Consider the following 19,181-nt stretch of genomic DNA (forward strand, 5'->3'; position numbering starts at 1 on the left):
GGTGTATGTTCAGGTCAGGTAAGGGACTGGGCATTTACACTTTTCAGTGTGAGAATATGGATCAGATGGGTGGTAGTTAGTAATGGAAATGAGTTCTGAAACAGCCTAGGACACCATTTTTGTTTCAAAAGTCTGAAGCCTTTCCTAATCAAATTTCCTAAATGGTCTTGGCTTGTGTAAGAATCTGTGTAGTCTCTTTATTTTAAATAATTCCTCAGCTATCCATCGCACTTTCTCTCACTTTAAATTTGGTTTTATACCAGTTACTACTGTTACTCATATGCTAATGTATTGCCTATGAATTTTGTAACAACAAGTCAATCCATCTTTAGTGGCAGGGTGTAATGAGCTGAGAGGGTTACTTTATCAAATGTGCTCCTGGGGGGAGTGTTGAGAATCCAACATATGCATCAGTCAAATGGCCAGAAAATGGCCTTTGCATGCTGACTAAGGATGTCAACAATGGGACACATGCAGAACAGATATGCAGGGCATGTTGGAAAGAAACCATCCCACCAGGGTAAGCCCCAGAGTTTTCTTCAGCAATGTGTAATAGCTCTGCCTCCATCAATATTTTAGGGAAGTAATTAGAGAAGTACACAGATGGCAATAGCTATGTCTTTCTAGAAATGCAGAAGAGACAAAGAAAGTCAACCATATGCCTAAGAATTTGGCAGGGAACTACTTTCTCCTACTTTAAAAATAATTTTTTTCTTTTCTAATTTTTTAACTTCATTTCTCTTCCTCACTTTTCCTTTCTTTATCTGTTTATGTTTTTCTTTCTGATGGACCATCTTTTAATCTTTCAAGCACCTCAGTTCTGGATCCTCTTAATTTCATCTTATTATTGCCTAAGAAAGATCTAGAAAGAGAGATTTTCAATTTTAAAAAGCAAAGGCTTCAGAAGATTATAATAAAAGTCTATGAAATGTATATTAATTAATTTTAATTAATGAAGATAAAAGAAATTATTATTAAATTCTAAAATACTATGAGTATTTTAGAAAATGATAGGTATAAGGTAAAAAAAATGGACAATTGGCAGTTAAGGGGTCTATCCTGATATTTTCCAAGAATCTTTCAGATTATAAATATCAACAAAACATAGCATTTCCCTCATAAAATACAAGGAAATATATTTGCATTTCTTTTAGACTCTGAGTGGCTCACTGCTGAAGCCAGCTCTATAAAAGTCAAAAGTTAGTTAACTGATGGTATGAAAACAAGTAGTTTGATAGATATAAAATTTAAGGTACAGGAAGCACAAAATCAATATAAAAATTTTTCTTAAGCACTTAGTGGTAAATGAGGCTATTTAAATGATCTTTTTTTGTAATTTTATCTTTTACTTTATAGGTAAAATACTGACTAGTTGAAATACTGACAAAACATTGCCATGAATCACTTTCTTCTAATTTCTCTGTTGGATATCTGATGCACTTACTCCTGTTACTGCTTTGAGCACTGTTGAATTTGACTGCCTTGTCTCTGAAATTTTTGTATTGACCTAACGAAACATTTTTTAACTTTCCCTTATCCAGAGATAACTTGTCAGGAAATATAATACAAACATGAACTCACAATAAAAAATTCTTGGGAATAGTACTAACTCCTAACGTTCAAGAGCCTTGGCAAGAGGAATCTCAGGCTGCATGATCTAGAGCACTGTCATTTGGCAAGATTATGGCAAATTGTGGCTCAGCTCCTGAGAAGATTCAAATAAGTCTTTGAAAGAGAAAGATGACATCAAGGAGCCTTCAAATAATTTAAACCATAGAAATCCCTTATGTGGAAGACTATTTAGTGATTACTAATTCTTGGTAGCTCTCAAAATTCTACCTCATAGCACAGTCCATAACCAGAGATAGGCCCTCACCATAGCCTGACTGAGCAGGAACCTGGAACTTGGACTACCACCCTCCAGAACTGTGAGAAATACATCTTTGTTGTTTTTAAGCTACCTAGTCTACAGTACATTGTTACAGAAGACCAAATAGACTGAAACATTCAACCCTTGAGCTGTTGCTCAATTTCTCTATTTAAAGAAATGTAGATGGAAAGGTTAAGAGAGTAGAGGAGGACGTGGAACTAGTCTTTCTCACATCCTGTTGAATAGGATAGAGATGGGTGCTCTGTGTCTGCTAAGAAATTTTGCAAGACTATAAACATTTAAAGTGTGTCCACATTTTGACCCAGCATCCACTTCACACAAAGATATATTTGTATATAAAAGGTCAATTGCAGGGTTATTACTAATTCACTCCAAATGGATACAATATAAATGTACATCAATAAGGAATTATTTAAATAAGTTATGACATATATGCACTTATATAGTGTATATACCTGCAGATGTAAATATGGTGCCAAAAATACTACCTAGTCAGTAACAAGAACAAAGTGGCTCTGCATGCACTTGTACAGAGAATTGGCTTTAATATACATTGAAGTAAAAATAAAAAGTATTACTTATAATTAAAGTTATAAAATTTACAAACTTCTGTTTAAATAATTTATATATACAATAAAAAATATTATCTAAATTTTGTAGTTTGAAATTTAGGCAATGAGATGGGACAAAAAAATAAATAACAAAGTGAAACTGTCAGAGGAGGAACTCTCCACTCTTTTTTCACAGTACTAAAGACATCAGGCTATGAATAACATCCTCTTTGGTCTACATTGGACTCCCAGGGGCTTTCTAGGAGCCACTATATTCTCACAACTTACTGCATAGCCACCGTGTCACTGACCTGAGTTGGAAATGCTGAGTCAGAGCATGCTATGCATAGGTGAAAGCTGCATTAAGTTTAAGACATTCAGAAGATGGAAAGGCTGATGCTGCTTAAGAGTCTGAGTGCACACATTTCATTGAAGGGGATTTGTCTTGTAGGCAGGATCTGGGGAACTTTCCCCACTTCCCTTGCCAGCCCAGGAATGCAAATACTAATGTGATGCTATTCAGATCCTTAAGGCAAAGTAAAATTTGGATAAGAGCAGAATACTTCAGTAATATTTTAATATATGAGAAGCTCTGACAGATGGTAAGCCAAGGAGCCAAGAAACAAAGATGGGAATGACATGATCTGCCCTAGAACCCTTCTTGACTAAGGCATTGAAAAGTCTGACTTAGCATCTTTATATTTCCTGCATGTACTGTAGCACAACAAATGTGTGTTATTGACCTGATTGACCAAACGTTAATATCTAGTAGGCTGATTTCTCTATCCAGGTGAGACTAGAGCAAAACACATGGAATCTCAGTTAACAAATCTTTCAAGGAGATGAATCATTCCATGTTCATGTTACCTTTCTTGGTTACCTGGGAAGATTTTTCCTTGAGTCTGAGCAAACAGCAGTCAGGCTGGTTTAATTTTACTGACTCCTGTGTTGGTTTGACAGCTTTAGATTCTCAGGATGCTTTCTTGTCTCCTTTTACAAACCAAATGTTTTCAATATCCATAAAGAATTCAAATGTTATTTTAAATGAAGTCATCATTAAGCCTAAAGAATAATGATCCAGAGCTCAGAGAAGGCTTCACAGCCACTGTACCACTGCTCCCAGCCCAGAGGAAATGAGCCGCATGGGCACCAGTAGAACCGCCCCCCCCCATACCCACTGCCCCCACCCCTGTCAAAATGAGAGGACACTTAAATAAGTCTCAAAACCAGACTTCCAGATCACCTAGAGCAACCCCAAAGGGAAAGGAAATGGAACACTCTGATGCTCAACCACCTGGACTCCCTGAATTGGCAACAAAAGAAGATCTGGAAAAAATGAAATCAGAAATAATTTCTCAGATAACAGCAGAGATTGCACTCATAGTGCAAGACATGATAAATAAATCTAGAGAGGAGCTGAGGAACATGATGGAATCCCCACATAGGAAACAAATGGAACCAGTAAAACACATGCAAACAGATTTCCAGGAGATTAAGTCTCCACTGAAAGTCTACACAGCAGAATGAGCCAATGTGAGGTCAGAATTTCAGATATAGAAGATAAGATTGCAATTAGTGACCAGGAAAAGAAAAATTGATTTAAAATTGTAAGGGACCATGAGAAATCAATCCAGGAGCTGCTAGATGGTGCAAAGAAGAATAACATCAGACTGATTGGAGTCAATGAAGAAACAGGAGACAGTGCAGATGACATAAAAAAAGCTGTTCACAGAAGTAATGGCAGAAAACTTCCCAAGCAGGGGAAAAGAACTTGACGTACAGATAAGTGAGGCATATAGGACTCCAAATAGCCTTGATAAAAAAACAAAACAAAACAAAACTACAGGCATATAATTGTTAAGATTCCGGAAACCCAACAAAAGAACGAAGTTCTACAAGCAGTTAGAGAAAAGACACAAATCACATACAAAAGAAAGCCCATCAGAATCACAGCAGAGTTCTCAGCGCAAACCCTCAAGGGAAGAAGAGCTTAGAGTGATGTATTTCAAGCCCTAAATGAAAACATCCTCCAACCCAGATTGATGTACCCTGCAAAACTATCTTTCAAAATTGAAGGAGAAATGAGATACTTTCATGACAAAGGGCACCTTAGGAACTTCATAAATACCAAAGCAGCACTCCAAAAAATTTTAGACAATATTCTAGGAGAAGACAATGAGGATCACAACCCTAGGAAGCCCAGCAGAATGAATCCACTGGGCATGACAAGAAATTAAATGTAAAGGGGGAGGATCCAACAAAAAGAAAAATTCATGACAATGATAAGTCAATACATATCAGTTATAACCATCAATGTTAATGGTCTCAATCACCAATCAAAAGAAATAGACTAGCAATATGAGTCAAGAAGCAAGATCCAATAATATGCTGCATACAAGAAACACACAATTCAAAATGAAACTCATAGACTGAAGTTAAAGGGTGGAAAACAGTACTCCATGTGACAGGAACCCCCTAAAAACAAGAGTAGCTATCCTCTTTGCAGATAAGTGGATTTCAAACCAACACTGATTAAGAGAGACCAAAAAGGACACTACATCCTTGTAAAGGGAAGAATCCAAGAGGAAGAGATGACAATCATAAACATATATGCACCAAACACTAGTGCACCCAACTATATAAAACAAATAATAATGGACATGAAAAATCAAATAAGCACTAGTACAATAGTAGTGGGGGACCTCAATGCCCCGCTGTCACAAATAGATAGATCAACTAGACAAAAAATAAGCAACGAAATACTAGAACTCAATCAAACTCTTGAACAAATGAACTTAACAGATGTTTACAGAATGTTCCACCTCACGAAATCAGAATACACATTCTTTTCATCTGCACACAGGTCGTTCTCCAAAATAGACCACATATTGCTCATAGAACATGTTTAAGTAAATGCAAAGGAATTGACATTATCTCCTGTATATTACCAGACCATAGTGCAATGAAATTGGAGATCCATAGCAAAGGAACTGCAAAAATTTCATAAACACATGGAAATTGAAAAACAGACATCTGAATAACCAATAGGTCGCAGAGGAAATTAAAGAAGAAATCAGACAGTTCCTACAATTAAATGACAATGACAATACAACATGATGGAATCTATGGGACACAATGAAAGCAGTCTTATGAGAGAAATTCACAGCAGTGAATACTCATATTAGGAAAACAGAGTGAGCCCAATTAAACAACCTGATGCTGAACCTCGAGCTTCTAGAAAAAGAAGAGCAGGACAAACCCAAAGCTCAAACATGGGGGGAAATTATAAAGATTAGAGCAGAAATCAATGCAATGGAGACTAAGAGAATGATACAAAAAATCAATGAATCAATGTATCTCTCACCATGCACTAAACTAAAATCTAAATGGATTAAAGATCTAAATATTAAAATAGAAATGCTGAATGGGCTGGAACAGAGCTTAGGTAGAACTCTTGAAGACACTGGTGTAGGAAAAGATTTTATGAACAAAATGTCAGTTGCCCATGAACTAGCATAAACAATCAACAAGTGGGATCTCTTCTTATTAAAAAGTTTCTGCACAGCAAGAGAAGCCACCAACAGTGTGAAGAGATGACTCACAATGTGAGAAAAAATTTTCAGATGCTATTCCTCAGACAAAGGTCTACTGTCTCAAATCTATAAAGAACTTAAAAAAATCAGACCTCCCAAATTTAAAGACCCAATCCAAAAATGGGCATCTGAAATGAACAGACATTTCTCAGACAAAGAAGTAGAAATAGCAAATAAACATATGAAAAAATGCTCAACATCACTGGTCATTCAAGAGATGCAAATGAAAACAACCCTGAGATTCTACGTCATTCCAGAAAGAATGGCTGCTATCATGAAATCAACCAATAACAAATGCTGGCAGGGCTGTGGGGAAAGAAGAACCCTGCTCCACTGCTGGTGGGAGTGTAGACTGGTGCAACCACTGTGGAAATCAGTATGGAGATACCTGAAAGAACTAGGACTGGAAGTCTCATTTGACCCACCTATTCCCCTGGTGGGTATCTTCCCCAAAGAATTAAAAGAATCATACCACAATGACATATGTGCACCCATGGTCATAGCAGCACAGTTTGTAATAGCTAACAGTTTGGAAGTAGCCCAATTGTCCATCAACTGGAGACTGGATAAAGAAAATGTGTTTTTTTTTTTTTTTTTAAATAAAATGGAGTACTACTCAGCCATAAAAAACGAGAAATTAGAGACATTTATAGCTTAATGGATGCACATTGAGGTGATACTCTTAAGTGAAATAAATAGGACACAGGTGTAAATACCAAATAGTTTCTCTGGCATGAGAAACTGAAAGTGTAAATAAGGATTAAAACGTATAATGGATAATGTGAAATAGGAAGAAAAGGTCTAAAGGGGAAGGGCAAGTGGGAGAGGTAGGGGAAAGGAAAGAAGGGAATGGAATTAATATGAGAAAATTAAAAATGGAAACAAAGTCTTTGTAAATAGGGAGGGATGGAGGGGTTGAAGGGAGGGCAGAGGAAGGGGAAAAAATAAGAACCAAGAGAGATTATGTACTCTTAAGTGAAATAAATAGGACAGACATGTTTAAATACCTAATAGTTTCTCCAGTGTGAGAAACTGAAAGTATGAATAAGGATTAAAATTATTAAAATAAATAATTGATAATTTTAAATAGGAAAAGGTCCAAATGTGTAGGGGTGGTGGGAGGGGAAGCGGAAAGGAAAGAAGGGAAAGGAAAAATTACAAAAAAGAAAAAAAATGGAAATGAAACATATGTAAATAGGGAAGGGTGGAGGAGAAGAAGGGTGCACAAGTAATGGGGAAAAAAATAAGAACCAAGATACATCATGTACAGGTACAAGCACCCAATGATAAATGTAAACGTATTGTATACTTAAAATGTAGCAATAAAAGAATTAAAAAAGGAGATTATGTAAATGTGGAAATTTCCAATGATCAATGTCATTATATTGTATACCTAAAATGTACTAATAAAATAAAATTAAAAAAAGAATAATGATCCAAGTGTTTACTGTTTCTTTGAATGACATATTATTGAAATGTGGTCTTATGAAAAAAAATAAGTAAATTCATTTGAATGCTTTTCGTATACAGGGTTTAAAGGATTCAGAATTACTATCATATTTCTCCGGTAATACTGATTTTTAAAAACTCACTGCTTGAGGGCTGGGGATTTAGCTCAGTGGCTTTGCCACCTGCCTCAAAAGTGCAAGGTCCCAAGTTCGATCCTCAGAAGCAAAAAAACCCCCCAAAACCAAAAAAAACCCCTCACTGTTTGAGTGATTTATGTTCATAATTCAGTTACCATAGTCATATTCATTGTCTTCTCTATGTTCTCTTCCTCCAGTGAATCTCTCCTCCTGCTTTCTACTCTTTTGCTGCTGAACACATTGAATACCCTCCCTCTGATCAGTAAGAATCTGAATATTAGAAGCTTTTTAGCTTTTACCTTTCTTTTGCGTCTATATTGAATTGTTGCTCAAACCAGAGCATTGATTTGTTTAATAGAGAACATAAAAAATGATTTTGTTTTAAGCAAGACAAATTTATTTTCAGCTCATGTGAAAGAAATTCAGAGGTAGGCATTTTGGGCTGGTGTGTCAGCTCCACAGTGAGCAGTCAACTGTCAACCTCTCTCCTGTCTTAGGGTTCCACTATGCTTAGGGTGAATTATGAACATAAATTAAATAAATCACTAAAACAGTGGGTTTTCTTTTAAATCAGAGCATTGATTTGCCATTTGGCTCCTTTAAATCAATGTTCTATCTCCTGTGTATTTTGAATTGACTGTCTAATTTTGTGCAAATATAGACATTTCCAAGTATTTGTGTATGGCTAGATGTGTATAAGTGTGTCTTAGTCACTTTCTTATTGCTGGGACAAAATACCTGACACCCATAAGTTAAAGGAGAGGTTTATTTTGGCTCATGTTTTCAGTCCATAGTTGGCCAGCTCCAAGGCAGGAAGGACCTGGTGGACAGGTTTGGCAGAGGACAGTTGCATATGTTATGGCAGCCAGGAAACAGAGAAAGCAGGAGGCAGGGAGTGATTTATATTATTTCAGGTCACACCTTCCACTGACCCAACTTTTCTGACCAGACAGACCCCATCTTCTAACAGAATGTTTAGCTGTGGACTCATCCCTGGATTAATGCACTGATGGATATAGTGCCCCTATTATCCAATCATCTTCCAAACACAAAGGCTTTGGAGGGCACCCCAGATCTAAAATATAATAACAGTGCGTCTTAGTTCTGACGAAAAGAGAAAGTGAAAGTACTGTACAGTAGCTTCTAAGACTCTACATAGGAAACAGTATGGATGCCATTTGTCATAGTATTTTTTGTCACTTCCTTCTATGTACTTCCTGGCTGAGCCCCAAACATGAGGCACACCCTAAGCATAGTGGAACCGTAAGACAGGAGCGAGGTTGACTGGTCAGTGCGGAGTAGACACACCAGCCCAAATTGCCTAACCCTGCATTTCTTTCACATGAGCTGAAAGTAAATTTGTCTTGTTTAAACAAAATTATTTTTAAATGTTCTTTATTACACAAGTCAAATCTAATCTTGGTTAACACTCTTCCTTATGCCTTTGTTCCACTCTTACCCTTTTCACTATTTTTATTAATGTTATAAGAAACAAAAGCAATACAATGTAGGCAGTATGGTAGGAGGCTTCCAGAAAAAGGTTGGATTTGTTTTTGTTTTAGATTTCTGTGCCTTGGGTTTACTCATTCTTTTTTTTTTCCGTACTGGGGATTGAACTCTGGACCTCATGCTTTCGAGACGGGCGATAGCACCACTGAGCTAAATCCCCGACCCCATACTGTCCATATTATTGATGTGGCATATTTCTCAAAATCTTTTTCTGGCATAATCTTTTATCTTAGTCTTCTTTGGCAGTGGAGCTTCTCATGCCCAAATTCTCTAATATGTTCTATAATATCCAACACACCTGGAGATTTAGGTTACTTTTTGCCCTTGTTTTTCTTTATGCAAACATGGCTGGTTTTTCAGCCCATTTCAGCAACTTCTTTACTCCAAGGTAAAAGTCAAACCTTCAGCTATGTGCTTATGCTGAACTTCACACTTCATTTTTTTCTTTTCAAAGATCCTTTTAAAAAGATAGTATATTTATCCCAATAATTTTTATAATCTGATTAAAATCTTCAACATTGTTGAATAATATGATTTTTAACAGCGTTTTCTTATTTTGAATTCATTTTTATATTTATAAATTTTACTTACAATTCTCTGCTACAATTATTTATGCCTTGTCTGTGACAGTGATCCAACAATTGGAATACATTTCTCCATTAGTACAGTCATGTGCTCTACTTTTATTCTTATCTCATGTCGTATCATACATCTTTTACACATCACTATTTAGAATTTTAGTCATTTTCTTATTAAAAACATTGGCTCATACAATTCTCTTCTGCTCTGCTATCATGTTCTTTATTCTTCCAGAGAAATGCTGTCAACTAACTCCATAAAACATGATAAATACAGTCAAAAGTGATATTTACTCTCTCATCTTCTTTGAGGAAAAAATGAAACAAAACACATTATTTTTTTTTAAAGATTATTATATTTTATCCCAAAATTTCTAACTGTCTCATTCTTGAGTGCCCAAACAGAACAGGAGTCAGCTGCTGAGCTCTCTCTGATCTCTGCCATGTTGAATATTTTTTCCAAAGGTAATAAGGAGGGTGGTGGGCAGGAGGTCAGGAGACCAGGACCTAAAAACACAAGGAGAAGAAAATGTCCTTTACAGCAAAATTGGAGGAGTCAGAGAAATAAATGCTAGCACCAGTCGACCAAAAGTTTAAGTCTTTTTGGATTAAAGATCAAGTGAGTCAGAAACTAGCAAAGCTGAAAGAAGGTGGTTGTGCGTCTTGGAAAATTGCTTTGATTTCTAGACAAAGTTATGGCTTTCTGCCATGGGCTGGAAATCCCAGTGGAAAGTGAATGAAATAATTAACAGGATGGAAAAATAAAAATTCAACTGGTTAATAGACTTGGTCTGTATCTTTAAATGGCCTTAAAATATTTTTCCATATTTTAAAAAAGCAAGGTGGGTGGTATGACATTATTAAAAGGAGAGGCAGATGGTGTCACTAATTTGGATTGTTTCCTGAATAGTGCCTCTTGGCTCTGATCCTTGGATTCTGGATCTTATTCTGTATATCTTGGGTGGCCAGAAGCCTCATTAAGTAATGATAAAGTGGGCATGACCCTCAGTATCCACCTAGATGTGGAAGTCCTTGTTGCTATGGAATGATGGAAATATGCATAATTAGCACCTTGAAAGTGGGACTGGAGCCAAGCTAATTATTAGTATTTCTGGAAATTGTTAAGTCCTAGATGTCTCTGCAGAGTTATACTGTATATTAAATTGGGGAATTTTCATGAGCCAACTGTGGCTTTCTACTAAAGGCATGGCTGAAAGCCCAGTAGTGTTTTTTGAGATGGAAACTTTAACTCCTGGAGCTCATGCCTTCCTCTCTCAGTTCTCATGTATCACGTGGCCGTGGTACCCATCCATGTGTGCACACGCATGTGTGTAACTAATTCTACAAAAGATTCAAAGCAAATCATATCTCCCTCCCAAAGGTTCTCTCTCACTGAGAATCTTGTAATATTTCTGAAACTGGTCTACTCCTAGCTCCAGTTTCACATCTCTGCAAATGCTTCCTTTGCCTGAAACTCCCTTTATCGTATTCTGTACACTCACCCACTGGTGATAAGTTTTTTTAGTTTTTATTTGTCTGAAAATTTCATCATCACTCATTTTTTTTTCAATGTATAGAATTCCATGTTGCAAGTTTTCTTTTAACACTTTGTGATTCCTGTTGTTTTGTTTAACAGTCACTTCCAGGGGATGAATTGTGCTTTTTTTGGGACTGGGGATAGAACTCGGGACCTTCTACTTGCGAAGCAGGTGGCAGAACCACTGAGCTAAATCCCTGGCCTAATTATTGTGCTTTTTAAAGGACATTTGTCAATTTACTTTTCTGTCTGGCTGCCTTTAAGATTTCTTCTTGGTTTTTGGATAACAGCAGTTTTACAATTATGTGCCTAGGTGTGCTTCCTTTTGTATTGTTGAAGTTTGTGGTTTGCACTGTTTTTTGAAATCATGGTTTAATGTTGTCTCTGAGTGTGTGTGTGTGTGTTTGTGTGTATGTGTGTGTTTGTTACTGGATCCTCACTCAGGACATTCACAGTGAATTATATTGCTAGGCTTTTCTTTTCCAATTCTTTGAGACAGGTTCTCCTTAAGTCTTAAGTTGCCCAGGTTGAGTTCCAACTTATAATCCATCCGGCATTCTGTTATTACAGGTATGCACCATGATTTAATGTTTTAAAATTGTTTCTCTCCTATTCTTCCTCTGTGTTACCCCTTTCCTCTTTTTCTCTGGGACTTCAATACAAGTGTTAGACTTTTGCCTGTGACCTTTATATCTTCTAAATTATTTTTCTGTTCTTTTTTTTACACAATGTTTCAAATTATGATTTTTTTCTGTTTTATTTTCTATTTTACTCACTCTCTTTCAACTCTATAATGTGCAGTGAAACTTATTAATTATGATTATTTCTTTTGAAATGCTGGTATTTCCATTTGACTCATTTTTTCTAGTTTATTACTAGATGGCTCTTATGAAAGTCTGGCTTTTATGTGAGTCTGTTCCTATTATCTTTCTGAGTTTCTCTTAGTTTATAGTCACATTGGTCTTTTATTCACAGACCTGGTTATCTTTGTTTGAATATTGGATATTCTATTTAACATTTGTAGCTAATTTTGAAACTAAAGATGAATTATCATTTTCTAGAAATAATTTACATTTGTTTTTGAAAGGAGGCTTCAGAAACTTTACTCTCAGTCCCTCCTCTAGAATATGAAGGAACTCTTATGGCATTTTGGCTTCAAATAGCAGCCTTAATATCCTGGGTTAAATTTTTCATCCAGATAATTTTTACTGATTTAATGCTATAATACCCTCCAAGCATATCTTTATTCTCCAAGCATATTTTATTCAGCCCTTTGGCTTTTTCAGAGAGAGGATTGGCTTATCTCACTCAGTCTACCATTACCAGAAAAGGAAAGATGAATAATTTTCATAAAATGGAAAAAACTGCATTAAATTCTCAAAAGTGCAGAACTCAACTTTCTCTTGTTATTGATGAAAGGAGAACAAGAGTAAGCCACTGTGAATTCTTTCCTGCTCTACTCCTAACCAAATCATTTATCAACATTAATAGAGGTATACTAGTGCTTTTGATTATTCTATATCATAGGGTATATACGGGAATATGGATTATCATCTTTCTATCCCCGTAAGTACTCCCTTGTGCTATAGATGTTTTTCTTGAGGAAACTGTATCTTTAATCCCACAGAGGTGTGTGTGTCACAGCCTTTGACATGGAGACAGGCATCGCACAGTGACTTGAGGCAAGAATAATGATGGCTGGACAAAGAAGCAGAAGCATAGTGTGAGTTTTAACAAAAAAAAAGAGATCCCTGTCATGGATGTGCATTCTGTGTGAGACACTACCGTTTATACACATTGAGGACTCTTAGAAAGGCAAATGGAAGTCCTATCACTTTAGAGGTGAAGCTCCTTGGTCCAGTGTTAAAGACTATTTATTTAGGACCTTTAATTGGGCAGAGCCTGGGGGACATTATTGTCACTAGTAAGTAAGCATTCCTGAAGACATTCACTTACAGGGGAGGGTAGTCCATGGGAAAACCTGGACTTCTTCAAACCAAGTACGTGGTAATTCTAAATACCTATGAATATTGACCAGAGAAGCCAACATACTCTGCAGTGTAGGAAAATATTAAAAATATGATTTTGTGTATTTGAAGCCTCTGTAGCCACATTTAGCTGAAGGAAATATATTGAGTATAAACAATTCACTATGAATTTAGATCTACCTTCTAAGACAACTTTAATTTCCATGAACTATTTTTTATTAGAGGAGATAATTGACAGTTTTCTCAAAGATAAGTAAATATTTTTCACTACTTAGATGCTCTTTCTTCTGAGTAAAGCACATTATTAGAACTAACTTTATGAGTTTTATAGTCCTTTGGATAATAAAATGCACAGGTGTTTACAAGTTCATTTGTTTTCTTTACTGGATGTGAAGTCATAAGAAGTGACCAAAGGCCACTGAAGTGGTTTATTGGTGGGCAAGAGACTGAGATTCATTCAGGAAACATTGAAAAAGGAAACTATGCATTTTCTGTGGACTTGTTTGACCTCAAATCCTGCTTTGATTACCAGCAATGCAAGGAAATAGTCATACAGAATACCACACATTTATAGTCAACTTGCAGGTAAAATGGGATTTTTTGGTACTAGGGATCGAACTGAGGACCTTGTACTTGCAAGGCAGGCAACGGCACCACTGTGCTAAATCCACAGCCCAAAACAGGATTTCTTGTGCATCAGAAAGTACACTAGATCTGACAAATCAGAATGGTAAATAATGTGCCTGAATTCTGTAATGTCTCAGCCCTAAAAACAGTGGAGTCAGTCAATGATACAATCAAGGGAAATATGGGGGTACAGCTGAGGAAAGGAATTACAAGGTGATGACAAGGAGCTTCCTGGGCCCTGATACTCAGAGTGTCAGGAAAGACAGGATGAGAACCTGAGAAAGGAAAGGTAAAAAATGAGTCATGGAATGTCCTATAGGAATACAAAGTTAGGGATCTTTGAGTTGTAATCCTGACAATTCTTCCTTCTAACTCTATTACTGCAAAGCATTTCAATTCTGTAAGTCTTAGTTCCCTGATTTACAAAATTGGAACAGTATTGGAGCCTTTGTGTAATTATTAAATAATATATCCAAAGTGCTCAGTTTACTGTCATATGATAATAATAAAACAACATTAATAAGAGCAAATAATTGCTATATTAGCATTGAGACTTCCCTTAACTTTGATCTTCTAAGAGGGAGAGAGGAATGTCAATTCATGTTTGTTTAAGTATTTGAGGATAAGGAATACACAGAAAGAAGAAATTGTATCAGAGACCCATTATGGGTGATGAGAACAATAACTTGATATTTTATTAGGTAATCTATGAGGAATATTCTATCAAAATATTTGCAGGTAATTTATGTCTTAGTAGGAAGATTGTAGTAATAAAGATAAAGAACCTAGAGGCTTTGACCAAAAAGCACCCAAGGCTGCAAAAATTACTGTCTCAAAAAATAGTAAATGTAAGAAATGACTCCTGGTAAAAATAGTGCTTTACAAAAGAACAAGATTTCCTTAACAAAAATAGAAGAAGGAATATTCTTGAAGACTGCTTTTATTTTTTCTTGAGACAACTACACTTGTAAGGGTAGTAGTTTCTTATTTTGCACAAACTGAGGGAAAAAATATGTTTAACAAAAGCATTAGCAAGAGGGAAACTTACTGCAGAACAAGACACAGCATCATCTCTGAAGGAACATGTGGAACATCGGTCATTTTGCACCCAACTACAGCGCGTAACTGTGGACCTATATTTGTGTGATAACCCTATAAGCATAATCAGACTGAGAGTGCTGTGATCTTGCATGGACATATAGTTTAACTGCATAGCAATCTGGAAGTTTGTATATTATCTGTTTTTTGATTTGGAAGTTTGTTCAAAAGCAATTCAATTTTGATCTGACCATATATTAAAGGCATGAGAACACCTATCTGGGACATTTAAAAAATGACTTTTATTCTGTAACATGAAACAGAGTGCCTAATAACAGAAGATACCATATAGATATGTAGTCATTTTGCAATAAAAGACCATCTGCCTACCTCTGTACAACATGGTTGAAGAAGCATAAAATGAACACTCAAATCCCTTTATACTCCCAAAGACCAGATGCCTTATGACATGACTGATAGGTGGGGTGAAATTCATTCTAGTGCCCATTCAGTGGATAGATACCAAGCAATAGACAATAGAGCCAGCTGTCAGGGATCTGAAACACTAAACATTTTAGAATATCATTGCTAAAATTCAACATGAAGCTGAAATTTCTAGATTAGTGATTTTATGAGAGACTTTAGAAAGATATGACTATAGAACAGGCAAAGTGTAACTGTTTGGCATATTATACTACCTATAGCTACCTCTTTAAAAATGCTATAGTATTGAAATTTGGAATGAGCTCTTTCTCCTTTTCTTGGAAAATTATAGACTTAGTGCTAAACATATTGTAGTAGTCCATGTACTCAAGAGCAAACCATTTTAATCCTACTTTTAGATAAGATGAGAAGTTAAGCTTTGACAATGCATTTAATCTGAGTGGGGAATAGGAAAAGTGTACTTAAACACATCCTCTCAGGACAGCACAATTTTATAGTACTTATCATGACATTGGGTACAATGACAATTAATATCAATGATGCTTCTTCAGAGATGAGACTCAGTTTTGCTGAAGTATTTTAATATGCTGCCCAATTAGAGAGAATATGAGAAATGAGCTTCTGTGATTCTCAGTTTTGGCTGGAATTCTTGGCTGGCTACTGGGACAATCTGTTATTGCTGGCTAGTGTGCTGGGGTGAGTTAATGCCAGCCATTCATATGCTCACTAAAATCTACATTTTTGTGGAGTGGTGGTTTTTCTGCTTCCAGAGATGATCTTGCCATTCTTTGCAGCACAAGCAAAAGGGACCCTTCTTCTGCCCTTTGCTCTTGCTGGAGGTTTGGGACCATAGTTCCCATTCTCTCTACTTCCTCAGGCTTATTAGTCAGTTTGCAGCCATCTGTCTTTGTACCATTAACTCACTCGATTGGACACCACGCAGTTGTTTCTGTGTCTGTTCCGGTAAATGATGTGTCACTGCTGGTACGCACTCTGAGGTACATGCTGTTCTGATGACAGCGCCTGAGAAAGGGATGGGGGAGGTGGAAAATGCCCCTGTGAGAATTGGAAGCTGAGCAGTTTGGTCCTGGGGAGTGAGGGATTGGATAAGGGCAATCTCTGATTATGCTATAGAAAGAATGAGGGACTGGAAAAGCATCATTCTGTACTGACCAGTGGATAAGATGGAGATTTAGGGACACATAGGAGAAAATCAGATGGAGGCTGAAGTAATTTCCCACCTTGGAAGATAAACAACAGCACAAAAGAGAGTGATAATGTTTAAACAGTTAGCAATGGGTGTGTATGTTTCTTCCTTTCCTTCTCTCTAGCTTGTCCCATTAGTGCCATATCATGGGTAGCCTTTCTAAATGCTACTCATGCTGCTTGGATAAGAGAAAGCCTGATGCTCCTGGTACAACTGGAGAGCAGGGCTCATAATTATCACAAGGAGAGGGCAGAGGTAGAGCTAAATTGGAATTTTCTGCTGCTTTCCCAATTCTATGCAGCTATTTTGAGGAATGCTGGAGAGGTAGTAGTGGTGATGAGGGCACCTCAAGATATGCATGTTTATTTAAGAACTGAGAGGTTGTATGTGATTTAATAATTTATTCAATTATTTTAAAAATTTAAGTATGAATCTATGAGTATTTATTAACACTGGATTCTAATCCAGTGTTAATCATAATTTATTTTGTTGTTCCAATTTTTGTATCTGGTCTAGTAGGAGCAATCCTTTAGGTTGATTCCTGTATCTACGCTCAACTTATGTTTCCCTAGCTTCAGCTCTGAAATCAACCACTTCTGTAAGGGGTCTGAAGTAGAAAATGGTGCTTAGAAATCAAGATCTGGGAGTTACTTATGATCATTGCTATTAGGGTAGCATTGCTTCTAGAACCTTTGAATGGAAAAAACTAAGCAATATACTTGTATATACTAACCCATGCATGACATACATCTATGTTTATTTCTGCATGTATACCTGTATCTTAAGTATTGAAATTCAAATTCTGTTGCAACACCATCAAGTTCTTCTTCCTTTTCTTCTGTGTAATTCTTTTCCTGACAGTAAAGAAATGTGACTCCCAGTCTTGACAATGTATTTACTTGTTTGTTCAATCCTAGTATACCTATAAAAGAATTTCAGATTGTTAATCCATGCATTTGTCTGACACATATTTACTAACATGATTACAGAATTTGTGTATCGGTGTTTTGTCTTTGGGATAAAATTTTTTTTGATAATGTATTTACTTCTTCTCAAATTTAGTTTTCAAAGTGACCCTCTATATCAGCTGTAGTGAGATAATTATCACTCAAATAGATTTTTGATGGTGCAGGTTATCACTGAAGTGCAGCAATGTGCAACCTGTCTGCAGATAACAAAGATATCTGTAATCTGAAAGAAAAAAGTTCACCTAAGTTTGCTTATTTTGTAACTGGAAGCATACATTTTGGTATAACTTCTTTACCCTCTCCCCAGTATCAGCCCCAAAATCAATATTTCTGTGAAATCTCAGAGCAATATACTAAATTTGGATGGGAAGCCCATACCATCCACAGGCATTTTAGATTTCAGTTGTAGAATTAATATCAAAATGTCTCAAGTTTTCTGCGACTATCGTTTTTTAATAGAACTCATCTCCTTGGCAGGTTTTTGAAACAGTGAGTGCTAATTTATATTATGTCTCTATGTCTATATTATGTGGGAGCATCCTAAAAGTTATTTGTCCAACTTATAACCTTGAAGATTGATTTCTTCCTATCTCTGTCTGTTTCTCTCTCTCTCCAGGTTACTATCTTGCCCAGGCTGGTCTTGAATCCCTGGCCTCAAGTGATCCCCTAACTAGAGGTGCTGCTATAGTACCCAGCTATGATGTTTTTCTAAGTGGCAGTGTGTTTGTAAATATATATATAATATATAATTCTTTAAAATATGTCAAAAATTAAAAATAAAAACATGACATTCATACCTATTCAAAATGCAAAGGGTGAAAAATGACAAGAAATAAAGGTAATTCATTGACAATTCATATTAATTTGTGTTATTATTTATATTCTAGTGCTGATGAAAGAATTATAGTTATAATAGACAAAAATCTGTTTCCATGGAATTCATATTCCAGTGGGAGAAAGATGGGCAATAGGCAAAATAATTGTATTTTGTACTGTTATTGGAAGATGGTTAGTGGTGCAGAAAAAAGAGAGCATAATAGAAGAATTGAGAAAACTAGGGTTTGGGGTAAATCATAAATTTAATTAGGGTGTTGTTATGGTTTGTATCAAAAGTGTCCCTCACCCCCCAAAGGGTCATGTATTCAGAGGTGAAGCTTTTGGAAAGTGAATAGATCACCATCAGTGGATTCATCAATGGATCAATAGCTGAATGTGCAGTTAAGAAATGGGGACTGGCTGGAGAAAGTAGGTCACTGGGGCATGACTTGAAAGGGTATATTTCTTGTCCCAGGCCTCTTCCACTCTCTGGATCTTCCCTAGTTTTCTACTTCCTGATCGCCACAAGGTGAGCACTTTTCCTCTTATATGCTCTTCTGCCCTGATATTTCTGCCTTTCCATAGGCCTAAAGCAGGAGAGCCAGGCTGGAACTTCTGAAACCATGAGCCAAAATAAATATTTCCTCCTCTAGGCTGTTTTTGTCAGCTATTTGGTCATGTGATTGAAAAGCTCACCAAGACAGGTGATCAGGGAAAGATCAGTAAAAAAGTGACAGTTGTCCTTCTTTTTTTGAAAATTTTTGGCAGAAACAAAATCTTAGTCAGTTCAAACCCTTAGATTCTATATCTTCACTCATGCAGCTAAGTGTACCTGGAGGAAGAAACAC

The sequence above is a fragment of the Heterocephalus glaber genome, unplaced genomic scaffold, assembly GCF_053883595.1.
Source record: "Heterocephalus glaber isolate CG9 unplaced genomic scaffold, H.glaber_assembly_v1.0 deba00001577, whole genome shotgun sequence".
Classification (NCBI taxonomy): domain Eukaryota; kingdom Metazoa; phylum Chordata; class Mammalia; order Rodentia; family Bathyergidae; genus Heterocephalus; species Heterocephalus glaber.